We start from the raw sequence: 15,077 nt of genomic DNA on the forward strand, positions 1-15,077 counted from the left end.
TGACTAAAATCTGATTAGTCTTAAACTGTGGAGTGCTCTTTGCCTCAGAATTAAACAACCTGTGTCCCACGTATTCCTATTCCACAGGTATTGCAAAGTGAGTAGGAGAAGATGAGGAATTGAACGTTAAGAGACGTGAAACATCAGAGATGGTAGAGTTAGGTAGAGGGACTAGTCTTTTTTTTTTCTGAAGGTGAGGAGAATGTTCAAGGGGAATAAAGTTATGTGTAAGGCGGCTGTGTGGAGGAGGATCGGGTGAATTAAAAGGGAGACATGTTTCAGGGTATAGGAACTGTACATGTAAAAGGATGACTGTGAAGCAGGGTAGAGAAAAAAGAAGGCTACAAGAAACTTTAATGACTTCATGTTGAGCAAGTCTAGAACAGAGGAATTAAGTCATTACGCATAGCAAGGCTTCTCAAACAAGAGGGCTGTTTGGCCTATCAGTACTGGAAGATTACAGATCTTACAGACTTTATCAAGCAAAAGTGACCCCATACTTTATCTAGACAAAAAAATCAACGAAAGTCAGTAAGGTTTTATTGACCAGTGTAGTTATTTGCGGTCTGTTACTTTGGGATGTCACCTTCATTGTCTATCATTTTGGACAGTGTTTCAGCACAGCTGGAAGAATTCAACTCTTCAACTTCAGAAGGTTTGCTTGGAAGCAGGGAAGCAGTGGGCAATGCCACATCACACCAGTCACTTGCCACAGAAACCTCCTAACTGCTGTCTTCTGTATCTGCACAAGCTGTCATGCTTATTGTTGCACCAGGAGAGATCTTGCACAGCAGCAGTGGAGCTGGGGGAAGGCTGTATCTCCCCAGGCTAATCTGGTTAACCATGAAAGCTGTCAGGACTTGTTCACCCGCAGCAAAAGACTCATCCTGGTCACTATAAAAGAACAAAACTGCCATGCAGCAAGAGCTCCCCACTCAAGCTTGTGGCTCACCCTAAAATGCAGCTGAAAGCACTCTCTCGTGCAGAGCCCAACCCCTAAATCTCCATCACATGGGAAAGTTCCCCACAGCTGTGACTGTTACAGGCTTCCCTGTTGCTTCACGTGTCCTTTCCAACACTTGCTGAACCATCATAAGCTGTTGTTTCAGATCACACGCACACATGGCTTTACAAAAGGCAAAGCATCTCTTTAAACAATAAGCTTTTCATAGAACCATAGAAACATAGAATGGCTTGCGTTAGAAGAGACTTCAAAGGTCATCTGATTCCAACCCACCAGCTCAGGCTGCCCAGGGCCCATTCCAACCTGGCCTTGAGCACCTCCAGGGATGGGGCACCACAGCTTCTCTGGGCAGCTGTGCCAGCGCTTCACTGCCCTCTGAGTAAAAAGTTTCCCCCTAATATCCCACCTAAATCTCCCCTCTTTTAGTTTAAAGCCATTCCTGCTTGTCCTATCACTATAAGACCATGTAAAAAATTGGTCTCCCTTCTGCTAATAAACTTCTTCTAAGCACGGCAAGGCCACTATCAGGTCTCTCTGGAGCTTTCTCTTCTCCAGGCAGCTCAAGCCCAGTTCCCTCAGCCTGTCTTCACAGGAGAGGTGCTCCAACCCTCTGATCATCTTCCTGCTGTTGTCTGGACCCACTCCAACATCTCCACATCCCTTCTACGCTGGGGACCCCAGGCCTGGACGCAGTACTCCAAGTGGAGCCTCACGAGGGCAGAGCAAAGAGGGACATTCACTTCCCTCCCCCCCGCTGGCCACCCCTTCTTTTGCCGCAGCCCAGTGTACAATGAGGTAACCCTTCCCTGCGAGCTCCCTCGGCTACGCCCGACACCTGGGCCAAGGGAGGCGCCCTTCCCGAGGGGCCACCTGCGCCCATCCGGGGCCGGCGCGATGCGGCCGGAAGGGGGCGCCGCCGTCCCGCCTGTAGAACCGGAGCAGAACATGGCGAGTAGCCCGGCGCTTCGCCAGGGCCCCGGGCAGGGGGAGGGCGACCGTGGCTCTCTTTCGCGGCTGCCCTCCGCAGCAGAAGCCAACAGAACCGTGTGGGTGTGGCACTGAGGGACGTGGTCAGTGGGCATGGCGGGGATGGGATGACACTTGGGCTAGGTGACCTTAGATGTCTCTTCCAACCTTAATGAATCTGTGATTCTATATTTGAGAAGTTAAAAACAGTTGAAACAAGGATTGTGGGATTGTGGATGTTACCTGCTTTCACCGTTCCTTTGTCGTTAAATGTCTGGCATTCACATATTAGTATGTGGCTGGCTAACGAGGAAGTGAAATATTAATTTCTCCTCAGTCAGGAAGCTCCTGGATGGAAGTTCACCTCAGTCAAGTCTCACTTTGAGAGCTTAATTCTGATCTGTCCAGCTTTGTGATTACTTGCTCTCATACTATGCATTGGAGTCACACACTGCTTTGCTATAGGACTGAAAGAGTTCAAATTTTAAGGTAGTTTTCAAATCAAATTCATGGTTTGGGTTGAAAGGGAGCTCACAGCCCACCCACCCCAACCTGTGCCGTGGGCAGGGCTGCCCCCCACCAGCTCAGGCTGCCCAGGGCCCCATCCAACCTGGCCTTGAGAGCCTCCAGGGATGGGGCACCACAGCTTCTCTGGGCAGCTGTGCCAGCGCCTCACCGCCCTCTCAGCAAAAAGTTTCCACCAACATCTAATCTAAATGTGGCACTTCAGTGGATTGTGTTAAATAAATACTTAAATAAATAAAATTCCAAACTCGTTAATGGCCACTCTTCTATGTCTAGACCAGTCTGTGGCCTTACTCTCTCCACCTAGTCCTGTTCGTCCACTTTCTAACCTGGGATATTGCTTCCTGAATTCTCAGCTGTAATCTGCAGGCCCTCTCTGGACAGCATGTCTCTGCAGTGGTTGTTTATATGGTGTCCTCTGTAGTGGTGTTCTTTCCTAAAGGTTCATGGTGTAGTAATAAATTCTTTGAAAGACGCCGTCAGAGGAGGTCATGGGAGCAAAGACACACGCAAGGAATTGATGGCACTTCAGCATTTTGCTAGTAAAGACACAAGCTGTCCTGTAGGAACAGGAAAGCTATTGTTGGACTGAATCCGCCTGTCTTCCTCTGGTGCCAGCACTCCACAAAGCGTGCATTTTGTGACTGTAATGCTATTCAGCCTCGCAAAAGGTACAGCCTGGGACCAATCGGAGAACATGATTAAATGCTCAGCTTCCATCCCTCATATAAAGGTCGTGTATTTGTATTCCAGCTAAGTCAGCCGTCAGCGTTTGTAAAGTGTCTGATGTTCTCTTATTGCTGTGCAAACAATGGCAAAACCAAAACAGAATTAAATTTCAATTAATCTGAGACATTCATAACAGGCATTAGAACAATAAGCATGTTTTGTTATTAACCTTCCTCCTTCATATGAGATTTTGACCTCTTTATACTAATCTGATTTTATTTGTCAAATTAACTGTAGAATTCAATATTAGTAGTCCCAGACAATGACTCAAGCTTCATCACCTCCTATTCCCTCTTTGTGGGAAAAAGAAGGTAATTATTACTTTTAAAAATAATAACAACCTTGGAGTGAAGTTTCATTTCTTATTTCTTAATGACGAGACCCTTTTTTTCTCTTGCTGTTTTTTAACCTTTAGAATGGATTTTCCTTTTCAAACTCTGTTTTTTTTTTTTTTTCTGAGCATTTTTGAGGTCTGGAAACATTTCTTTTTTCGTAATGGAACCTGAGATTCCTGACTAATGACTTGCCTTTGGGAGCTGAGATTTTAATTAAAAAAGAAAAAAAAAAAAAAACCACCCAAAGTGGGGCAGTTGTGATAAAATCATAAGAATTGGCAATATATTTATGTGTCTACGCCAGGTAGGGAAGCATTGTGAAGGAGAAGAAAACTGCCTGACTGTAAGCAGACCTTCTTGATGATGAAACCCTGCAGGGCTATGGCCAGCTATGGCACCTGTAAGACATAGAGGGGTGGTTACAGAGCAAGTGCAGGAGAGTGATATCTTCAGCCACGAGGACTGCTTTGTATCATGTTCTTCACTGAGATAAACATCTCCTCCTAGCAGCTCCTTATCTGCTGATAATCTTGCCATATCCCAGTCCACATCTGAAGTGCATGCACGTTTTGGGGCAAGGGTAGTGCTGGCTGGGACTCTGCCCAGTTCCAAGTAGGTACAAGAGGCTCGGGGCCAACTGTTTATTGGGCTGTACTATTTATACAGTAATTCTCGACTTGCTTGGAACAAGGGACAGATCAAGGCTTAATCCCCTTTCCCGGACAACCCTATTACCTAACACCAAGAGTGGTAGAAAAGTCCTAATCTTCAGAGGGAGAGGGACAGTAAAAGTTCCTCTATCAGAGATTGTTAAGATAGCCCAGAACAAAGCCTTAGAGAGCTATTGGCTACAGTGCGCCTGAAAAGGAGATAACCCAGCAGATGTCTGGGTTTGCATTGCGGTGTAATTACAGGTGAGCTTTAAAGTCACTGGGAATCAGCTGACTGTTCTGGGAAGAACAGCAGCGGTATGTTGCTGCTGTGCCTGTTTCAGCACAAAAGCACACATCTCATGAACAGGCACGTCTTGCAGAGAAACAGCATTGTGTTGGTGTTCACAGTGCTCAGCAGTGCTGAGAGGTTTTAATTCGTGCTCTCATGGGATCATTTTACCTCTGCTTTTTTTCTACCAAAGCTGTGAATTTCACAGTTTGTTTTTCTAAATGGACAACCAGAGTGTGTGATTTTCCTAGCACTAACTGCACACTCAATAACATGATGTGAATCTCTCAATAGGGATTAAAATTTGGGGTAACACCAGAGCCTGTATTCCACTCTTATCAGTACCTGGTAATGGAAATTCTTTCAGCAAGACAGTGCCAAACACAGCATGGGCAGATAGGAAGTCTCCTGGTTCAGAAAGGCTGACCCAGCACCCAAGTGAATGGAAAATACGTCATCCTTCCAACTCCCTGAAGAAGCAGTGTCCTTATCTAGTGCTTGCCTTATATTCAGGGACATGACCCCACTTTTTAGCCATAGAGCTTCAGTGTGCAAGCCATTATGGTGCCTCATCTATTCTCCTTATTCTCTTCCTCATAGTGGTGGGTTCATGATGGCTCCTGGATTCTCATTGTACTCAACAACTCAACACTTACCTCAAAATGAAGGCAACTTGATTTCATGCAAAATAAATAAATAAATAAATAATAAAGAATTCTCCTGCACAGTGGAGTGAATTCATCAAGACAGAAATTAAATCATGGTCCAGCTACTGGCTTCCCTTGATTTTCATACTAGGAAGTCCTAAATTATCCCAGGTTTTCCAGCATGAATTCTCTATTAGAGTATATGAGGGCAGCTTCTTCTTCCCCTTTATATCCTGGCTGCTCTGATGCATACTTCTACATTTCAGACCTATGCATACTTCTCTGCGGGGGGCAGAGGGGTGCTGGCTTTGTATTGCCATGGGAGATAAGGGAGGAGAAATCACCTTCCCCAGTCAAACCACTCTTAAATTGAAGCGTGCTTCAGAAATATGTTTAGGTTTGATTGGGAGGGGTGGGAAGAAGTTCTCCCCTCTCTATTTGCTTCTATTTTACTTTGAAGCCGCATCTCTGTTGCCTGGCTTTTCCTGCCTCTCAGACATGGGAACCAGCAGGGAGAATATGACGAAACAGGTATTTAAGGCAATTAAGGGGCAGGCTGGAGCACAGGCTGAGTTATCAATCATTGCATGATCTATCTGGCGAGGTGAAAGAACAGTGCGGGTACTCAGAGCACAGCCACCAGGTACTGAAGAAGGGGTGTCTGGGATTACTATTTTTTTAAATTAAACCTGCCATGAAATAGATGAAGTTTGTTAGTTTAGCTGCTCATGTCTGATGGTTTCAGATAATCCTTTAAATCAATATTCCGACAGAGCCAAGAATGGGAAATCACTTTTCCAGAACGCTGATCTAATAAAAGCTCAGTTTCAGCACTGAAGCAGGAAGAAGACCGAGAATCCTGAAGTGAAACACAGCATTTAACTTGCGGTCTAAAAAATAAACTCCTCACTGCAGTAATCCCAAACAAAAATGCTCACCACAAAGAAATCCACAGTGCTTCAGCCCACCAAGAAAAAAAAAACTGCCAGGGATCAGATTACATCCTAAAATGTCCCTAGCTTGTTATTCCTGTCTCAATAGAAACTGCGAGCAGATTTTTATTGTGTCATCTGCAAAATCCCACCCAACTGCACCTGCATCAGTAACCTACCTGAACTCAATATTCCCGTGATTCAACAATAAAAGACTTTTTTCAGGTTTTGCTTTGTCTTGTCTGGAGGAGAATAATATTCTACTCATTACAGATGGATAAAAATTAAAAGTATTGCCCACCCACAATTTTAATTACTGGTTCCCATCCTGTGGTTTGGAGCTCCGCTGCTAGTCTGAGGCCACGGTGCCCTTCTAACCAGCAGTGCTGATGAGCTCGCTAGTCCTGATTGAGTCTACTGATGGGCTTAGGTCCACAAAACACTACCAAAATGTAGCAGTGGTCCGCTGACCTAAAACTTGGAGAAACAGCAGTCTGAGCACAGAATGCGGAAAGGAAACAGAAAGAGCGTGTGATGGAGTAACCAGGATTAGCAAACATTTGGAAAGATACTCTGGGATATTTCTATTGATTTTTTTTTAATGTATATAGGGTTTTTTTTTCTGTTATTGTTGTCTGTTTGTTTTTAAAAGGCTTAATGGTAGTAATTAATGGTTATTAATTAATCAGTCTCTTAGAGGAATGAGTTTCTGTGGCGTTGATGTCTACCAAAACCCCACTAGGTGTCCTCAGTCAGTAATTCGACCTGAAAAGTTGCAGTTTCCCATAGGAGAGATGCAGTCTTTGAGGTGTGGGAAAGAAAGCCCGAGCACCCCGCTGTGGTTTGGAAGGCTGCGGGCTTCCTCCTCCACATGCCCGTGAAACAGCCTTGAAAGCCGGTCCTGGCCTCGAGAGCATACCTGTGTCAAAAACAAAGCCCTCGTCACTGTTTCCATGCTTTGAGACATCTTTAAATGCATGACAGTCAATGTCCTCTGCATACATTTTGACATGCTGTTAAATGCAATGTTTACTCATAACTGCACGGATCACTGTGTACATCTTAAAAGCCAGAAGAAGGATTCGCTCTGAAGTATTTCATGTTTGGAACGTAAGTAGCCCTGTTCTACCCAATGAATTGAAGTAATCAAGGAACCCCCGAATTTATGAGGATTAGCTTGAAAATCCCCAAGCACATGTGTCTACAACCAAAATTTGCATGAAGTTGTAAACCTGTGGAATCCATGAAGCTTATCTGGGAACCAGGAGGCTTTCTTCTAAGTCTTTTGGGACATCTTTTTCTTGCAAGGTGTGTAGGAAAACACCAAGCACTGCCTTCCTGCTCCTCTCTTAGGGTCTTCCCCTTCACTTTGCTGGAGGTGGGTATCTGTCACCTGTCATGAATAGCTGAGCTCAGAGTTCACTTCTGTCATAGGGCAGCATTCGAGGTGTGTCTCTGCTTCATGGTGCTCAGTTCAGCCTTTTCATTGTCTTTTGGGTTGTGTTGACAACAGAGGTTCAACATTTCTGAAGAAAGCAAAAGATGTTTGTAAACTTTCAGACAGAAAATTAGCACGCTGACAAGAACTACAGTTTAGAGTGTTCAAAAATCATATTTGGCATTACAAAATTGAGAAAAATAAACATCCCACTTATGGCTTTCTGTGTAACTCCAGCAGGCTTATGCTAGTGTTTTGTAAATTGTATTTAAAAGCAATCAAACTATGAACCGAATCTATATGAAAGGAACCATTTCTTCTCAGAGGGAGCGGTGAGGCAGTGGCACAGGCTGCCCAGGGAGGTGGTGGAGTCACTGTCCCTAGAAGTGTTCAAGAGCTGTGTGGATGTGGCACTGAGGGATGTGGGCTGTGGGCATGGTGAGGATGGGTTGGTGGACTTAGTGGTCTTTTCCAACCTTAGTGATTCTATGATTTTACAGATAGTGACCTTCTGACAGAACTGGGAACCGCATATCTGTGCACAAGGTTAAAATGGCCCAGGTTGGAAAAGACCTTAAAGATCATCGAGTCCAACCACAACCTAACCAAGCTACCCTAACTGTAACAACCCTCTGCTAAATCATGGCCTGAGCACCACATCCAAACAGTTTTTACATACATCCAGGGATGGTGACCACCTCCCTGGGGAACTTATTCCAGTGCTTAACAACCCTTTCTGTAAAGAAATTTTTCCTGATATCCAACCCGAACTTACCCTGGTGCAACTTGAGGCCATTTCCCCTTGTCCTGTCACCTGTCACCAGTGAGAAGAGCCCAGCCCCACTCTCACTGTAAGCACCTTTCAGATATGGGAAGAGAGCAATAATGTTTCCCCTCAGCCTCCTTTTCCCCAGACTAAACAGCCCCAGTTCCTTCAGTATCTCCTTGTAGGGCATATTCTCCAAGCCCTTCACAAGCCTTGTTGCCTTTCTTTGGACCTGCTCCAGCACCTCAATGTCCTTTCTGTACTGAGGTGCCCAAAACTGAACACAGTACTCGAGGTGAGGCCTCACCAGTGCCGAGTACAGGGGCAGGATGACTTCCCTAGTCCTGCTCACCACACCATTCCTGATACAAGCCAGGATGCCATTGGCCTTCCTGGCCACCTGGGCACACTGCTGGCTTATATTCAGCCGACTGTCCATCTGTTGTTTCTAGTCTGCAGCACACTGATCTCAAGAGCTTTAGAATTTTAGGTAGCAAATCTTATTTGACCATTTCACTACACTTTCTAATGTCTGAACAAGAGCTCTCCATTTTTGCTGTTTTAATATATTGAAACCATTCTGTATTTCTAGAAGAAAATTGTTTTTAATGAACAGACTGCTGCTCAAAATACATATTAGCAGAAAACATCTTATTATGCAAGCTAAAGCCTCATGAGACTTGCAAATTGACAACTTCAGAGAAGAAAGCTCTCCACATAGCCACAGGGCAAATAAAGCACAAGCAGAAGAAATACAGGCCCTGACAAAGAGCTGCAACTTTGGCCCCGGGTTGCTGTTTCCGGTTGGGTTGATCGCCTGGTCTCTGTGCTGAGGGCTGGAGCTGTTGCTCCCTCTCCTTGTTTCAAGTCCTTCAGGGCACACCTGTTACCCTGTAGCTTCCTTTGGGCGATCTCTTCTCTTTTCCAAGTGTTGAAGTTCTTAATGTCGCTCTAGAGCAACCAGTGGCTCTGGCGCCTTCGTGCTTATCTCGCTTTGCAATGTGAAGTTCGCCCTCCCCTGAGCAGTTGCATCAATTTACTGAAAGAAATCAGACCTTGAGAGGGCAGCACCAAAGAGAGGAGCTCATCCCTTTCAGCAAGGCAGACCCCCTGCCCTAAAAGGCAGGAATCAGCATGACTTACCGTAGGTTTTGAGTGGCACATTTACTGATCCGTCACTTCTTCCTGTGCATTTCTCATCTCATTCTGCTCTTAGTCATAAAGTTTTATAAGCACTTTTCTTCCTGGCCTTTTTACCCTAGCTCAATGCTGTTAAGCAGCCCTTTGTTCCTTTTAGTCATCCACCCACAGCTTTCCCAGTTTTATTAGAGTGAATGAATGTTCCCACTTCTCTAGGCCATTCAGTACTTATTGATTCACCCAACTTCTAATCAGCCTTTTCTTATTCCCAGTGTGAGACTGTGAATTAGCTGAAATTTAAATAGAATCCCATAGATTAGGATGTCTGCAGAAGTAGATCCCCTTTTGTATGGCACAGAAGATAAGCTTTAGGTTTCTAAATTCTCCAGCAATCATTCCAGCATTATTAGCACTTTAGGGAGTGTTCCTGTTATCCAAAAAGGCCTTAATTGTGCCCCTGGGTTATTGCGAGATGGGAGGGAAGCCAGCAGCATTAGAGAAAGATAAATCATTTATCACATATCTGGATGTTTTCAAAGTCCCCCGCAAGCGTTGAGTTGGAGCAGAAAGCTCAGCAGCACTTGCTGCTGGGAAGCAGGGCTGCTCTACCATGGCTCACAACCAACTGTTCTGCTAGAGGAGGTATCACCTACTTCTGCACATCAGCTACCTCTGCACATCACCCACTTCCGCACATCACTTCGCTTACCTCCACACATCATTTACCTCCACAGGGTGTGCTCATTCTTCCTCTGTCCTGGCACCAGCCCTCTGGGAAGACAAGGTGGCATTTGTGGCAGCTGTGCTCCCCCAGTTGCAGTTTGAGGGGTCTCAGTGCTGAGATTCCTCTGTGGCCTTATGGGCAGTAGATTTATGTGTAGCCTCTTCATACGGATGACTAGCTCTAAGGTCAGGTCTTGTCTCTGTAGAAGAATCCCTGTAACAAGAAGAAGCCTGCATAGAAGGAGCAAGGATTTAATTTCTCCCTGCTCTTTAATTAGTGGCATAGTGGGGTTTTTTTGTTTGTTCGATTGTTTTGTTTTGTTTTGTTTTTTAGTGGTTACTTCACAAGCTAGCCCTTTCGGTGGCTACTATTTCTGACTTGTCTGACTCTGCTTTCTTCCTCTTTCCCTCCATGCCTCAGTCCACTCATTTTTTAGAATCACAGAATGGTTGGGGTTAAAAAGGACCTCAGAATTCATCCAATTCCAACCCCCTGCCATGGGCAGGTCTGCCAGCCACTAAATCAGGCACCAGCTCAGGCTGCCCAGGGCCCCATCCAACATGGCCTTGAACACTTCCAGGGATGAGGCATCCACAATCACTCTGGGCAGCCCGTGCCAGTGCATCACCACTCTCTGAGTGAAAACTTTCCCCCTGACATCTAATCTAAATGTCCCCTCTTTCAGTTTAAAACCATTGTCCTTGTCCTGTCACTATCTACCAACAAAATTTGGTTTCCCTTCTGATTGTAATCTCCCTTTAAGTACCGGAAGGCCACAATGAGGTCTCCCCTGAGCCTTCTCTTCTCCAGGCTCTCTTTTTTTGCATCTTCCCCCTCATTGTGTTTATCTCCTTGAAGACTTCCCTTACCTCATCATGATCTTGACACCTACCACAGCCTTTGCTTAAAGTACTGGAAGGATCAGCCATTGAACTACTACTGTTGACACTGAACTGTCATCACTGTCACTCTGCCATGCTGAGGTTGTTGCAAGATGGCCAAGAGAGGTCTCATTGCTGAGTCATTGTTTGGAGAGCTCTGCAAGCATGGGTGTGTGAGACTATCTCTGCTTGGTTCTTTTTTTGGCAGACCTCCTCTGTAACAAGTCATGTCCCTTAAAAAAAAAACAACAAAGACCAAAGCAACCCTCCAACATACACTTACCATCTAGATTTGTAACCAGAACAAACTAGACTTACAAACAGCACGATCTGCTGTCTTTTTCCCTGGGCTTTGTGAGCTTCCCTTCAGCTGCTGTGAAGAGCAGACTGGACCCAGAGTCCTAGCAATGACAGTGATATTTAGACATCCAGCCAAATCTTGATATTCACAAATCTTGATATCCAAAACTAGTTTCCCATAAAGTTTGGGATTGCTTGCATACAGGATTGTGCTTCCTTTAAGGATACAGACTTGAACTCAAGCATGATCAGGTTCTGCAAAGATGAACAAGATGCTTGAATAACACAAGATGCTGCAAATGACCGTTGGGTTTCTCATACAAAGAAAGAGCAGAGAGGGGGCTGGATGTGTATTAGATAAGTAGAGGAATAGGTTACTGCCCATGAACCGACTTCTTGTTTTCCTTAACTCGCCTTCCCTCTGCACACCCCAAAAGTCACGGAGTCCTGTGCCCTGCTGCCTGCCTCAGGTGGGTGGAGGAGGAAAGAGGGAGAGCAGGAGCTTCCACTTTTGTTAGCAGCAAGTTACTGAGCCCCGATGTGAACTCTTACCTTGGAGCAGGGCAGAAAGAGCAAGCATAAGTAGCTCTGGGGCAGAGCGTGAGTAGAGCAGAGGCAGCGGTCACCATGCGGTGTGGAAGGGATGGAGCTGAGATGAAAGCTGGGGCATGACCCTGAGCTGAACAGCAAACCCAGAAACAGTCCGTGACGAAATTTTGCCTGGGGAGAAACAGGAGGGAAAGAGGGACATGGGAGGGCAGCAGTGTGGGGGCAAAATGGTCAGTTAGAAACAATTCTGAATTGATTTATTGAGTTTAAGAGGCAATAGAAAGCAAAATCACAAGTACTGACACTTAACATTTTTAGGTGGAAAGAATTTGAAATAGACTGTATTTTCCCCTTGAGGCTTTCTTACCTTTATTTGAAACAGCAGTATTTAAAATAACTTTCTTAAATGAATCATTTTCCAAATAAAAAGTTTCTTGGTGGAGAGTCATTGGGAAACAGGTCAGTTAATTTGAAAACACTTTTTAGGGGAAAAAAAAAGTCCTGCTTTTATATATACATGTATTGCTATGTATACACTTATTGAAGTCTGCCAGGAAGAACCTTAAGTAACTTGCATGAAACACATAGATTTAAAAAATGGTATCTTTCAACACAGAAATCTAATTAATAGTCGCAGCTTACTTTTTCTTATTACATGAAGCAATTCTCTCTAGGGCTGTTATGCCAGTAGTGAGCTTGAGCTGAGACTCCAAGTATTTGTAGACAAATCACTGCTGTGGTGCTGAAAGAAATAACCTATTGTTTCTCACAACAAAAGGATGCCTTTGTGAATAACGTCTGTCCAATGCCAAAAAGTATAACCTGATATAGGCTGATTTGCATGGTAATGATGATATATTATTGATATAAACAGAAGTGTTTCATCCACTTACAGCGTAGACCTCTCCCATAATATCTTCTTGTGCAAGTGCATTGAAATTTCTGTTGACACTGAGCGTGTCCGGCTGTGTCACCGTGTTTCCAAACAAGCCACTCCTTCTCCCCATTGTTTCCTAAACCTCTCTCCAGAGAAATTATTTCCTTCAGTACTAAACAAAAAGAAGTACATATATAACATGTAAGCCCAAGAAATCAGTAGCGTGGCGCTTTTCAGCTAACAAAGGAAAGAAATACTTCTGTGGAGTGTAGTTATAAGGAGATTATTACACCATATGCTACTAATTTTTTTCTGGCTTCTCATTGAAATTTCTCCAGGAGAGGAGACTATTCACAGTAAGCAGATCCACAGACTGATGAGTGTCCCAACCTAATGTCAAGACTGAATTGCCTTCGAAAGACTTTTATTGCCACATCTGTTTTTCTGCCCTAAACATTAATACTTTTGGAAGGCTACTTGTCTGTTGACACATTGTCTTCCTGCTTCCCAGACAAAGTACTCATCCACACTTAAAATACTTGGGATTTTTCAGGGGAGAGGAGACTTATTTTTTATTAGTGTTCGATTATCAGTGGTACTGAATTGTGTAAAAGCAGGAGACAAAGGGAGCCGTTCATATACGCACAAGTTTATTGTCAGCACTGAAATGCCTTAAAAATTCATGAAGGTCAATACTAAGGGTAGGTGACTATTCTGTATCTCTACAGATAGGAGCAGATAAGGAGGTATTTGTAGATAAATAAGACTCTCAATTTCTATCTGTTGAGAAGTTCAATCATTTTTATGGTGAACACAGAGCTGTTTAAAAAAAAAAAAAAAAAAACAGTAGTTCCAGAAGTGCTTCAGAGTACAACTTGCCAGTTACTGCCACCGAATATTCAGATATTCACTGGGAATTTAATTTAGGGATCTTCATGTTCTTTTCTCTTTTAGTACCACTGTTCTATGTTAAAGAACATCTGCAGTGAGGAAAGATTGTACGACTTGAACAAGTAAAAAATATATCACAAGAGTATAAACATTCCAAGGAGCTCAGTTCAGCAGAAGACAATAAAGGCATCACAATCTTGAATTACTGTATAATATGAAGGAACCACGTTGCAGAAAATTGGTGTTAAAGTGTTCAGAAAAGTCTGAAACTGCACAAAATAGAAAACGTAAATACTGAGATTGAAGTATTTTTTCATCCAAAATGATTTTGGACGGAAAACTCAAGCTTTTGTGTCTTTTATATTACTCACCGAAATGACAGAGAATTTTCTGTGGAACAATGCACGTACACTTGTTGCCTCCTGTATCTAGTCTGTGTAGAAGTCAAACAATGACAAAATCTAAGTGAGTAATGGCATATTATTTTCCTAGGAGTTTACGTATGCAAGGATTTATTTACCCTGATGCAAAGTGACTGAATTGTCATGTGTAGTAACTTCAGAAATAGAACCAGTGTGAACTTCCTTACCAGCCAAGGAGTTGATCTACACACATTCAGTAAAATGCCAGGTTACAGAGCAAGATCAGTGGGATCAAGGATGATGCCAAAACATGGCTGATGAGACTGTCAGATGTCATCTACCTCACAAGTGAGTGGATTGGAAACGTGGCCTCTGCTCAGACTTAACATGAGTCTTAATGTGAAGCCATTTGGTCATTTTGGAAGTTGAGATACTCCGTGTCTCAGAAAGGATTCTCTCCCACATTACACTCTAGCCCGGTTTTGAGTACTTCAGTCTCTGTTTCTTCCTTTATTTGAACACACTGCAAACGTTACCAGTTAAACAGTAAAAAGAGGTCAAAAACTGCACTCAAGGCAGAAATGGCTGCAGTGGTTTAAAGGCAAACAGACTGACTTGGTGGCAGAGAGATCACATCTTTGTACTTCGGCTGTTTCTGTGCCAAATGTCTGCTCCTCGCAGGCTGTCCTGGCAGCTCAGTGCTGGCCAGTATGAGGTGCCGGCACGTCGCCTGCCATACAGTCTTACCAGCGGCTGGCTGTGCAGTGCAAGGGTTACAAACAGTTCAGCAGATAGCAGCTTCCTAAATTGCTGCTATTAAATCTGGTGTTGCATGCTTGACCCATGCTCTTAAAAGCTTTTCCGGAACTGTTCTCGTTTGCCAAGCAAGCAAGCAGCAAGAGCTTTGCAATTTATAAGTTTGTTCAATTGAACTGATCTTATCTGTAGATCAGAATGGATTTTAAGGGTGACAAATACTGTACTCTGCTCACACTTGTCAGGACTGATGAAGATTTCAGGCTGAACAGTGTGTTGGAGTTGGCCATTCTTCATGCTCCCATCAGCTTTGGTGAGACTGTGGGAGGGAGGCAAACCATCATGTCCTACAT

The sequence above is a fragment of the Gallus gallus genome, chromosome 1, assembly GCF_016699485.2.
Source record: "Gallus gallus isolate bGalGal1 chromosome 1, bGalGal1.mat.broiler.GRCg7b, whole genome shotgun sequence".
Lineage (NCBI taxonomy): Eukaryota > Metazoa > Chordata > Aves > Galliformes > Phasianidae > Gallus > Gallus gallus.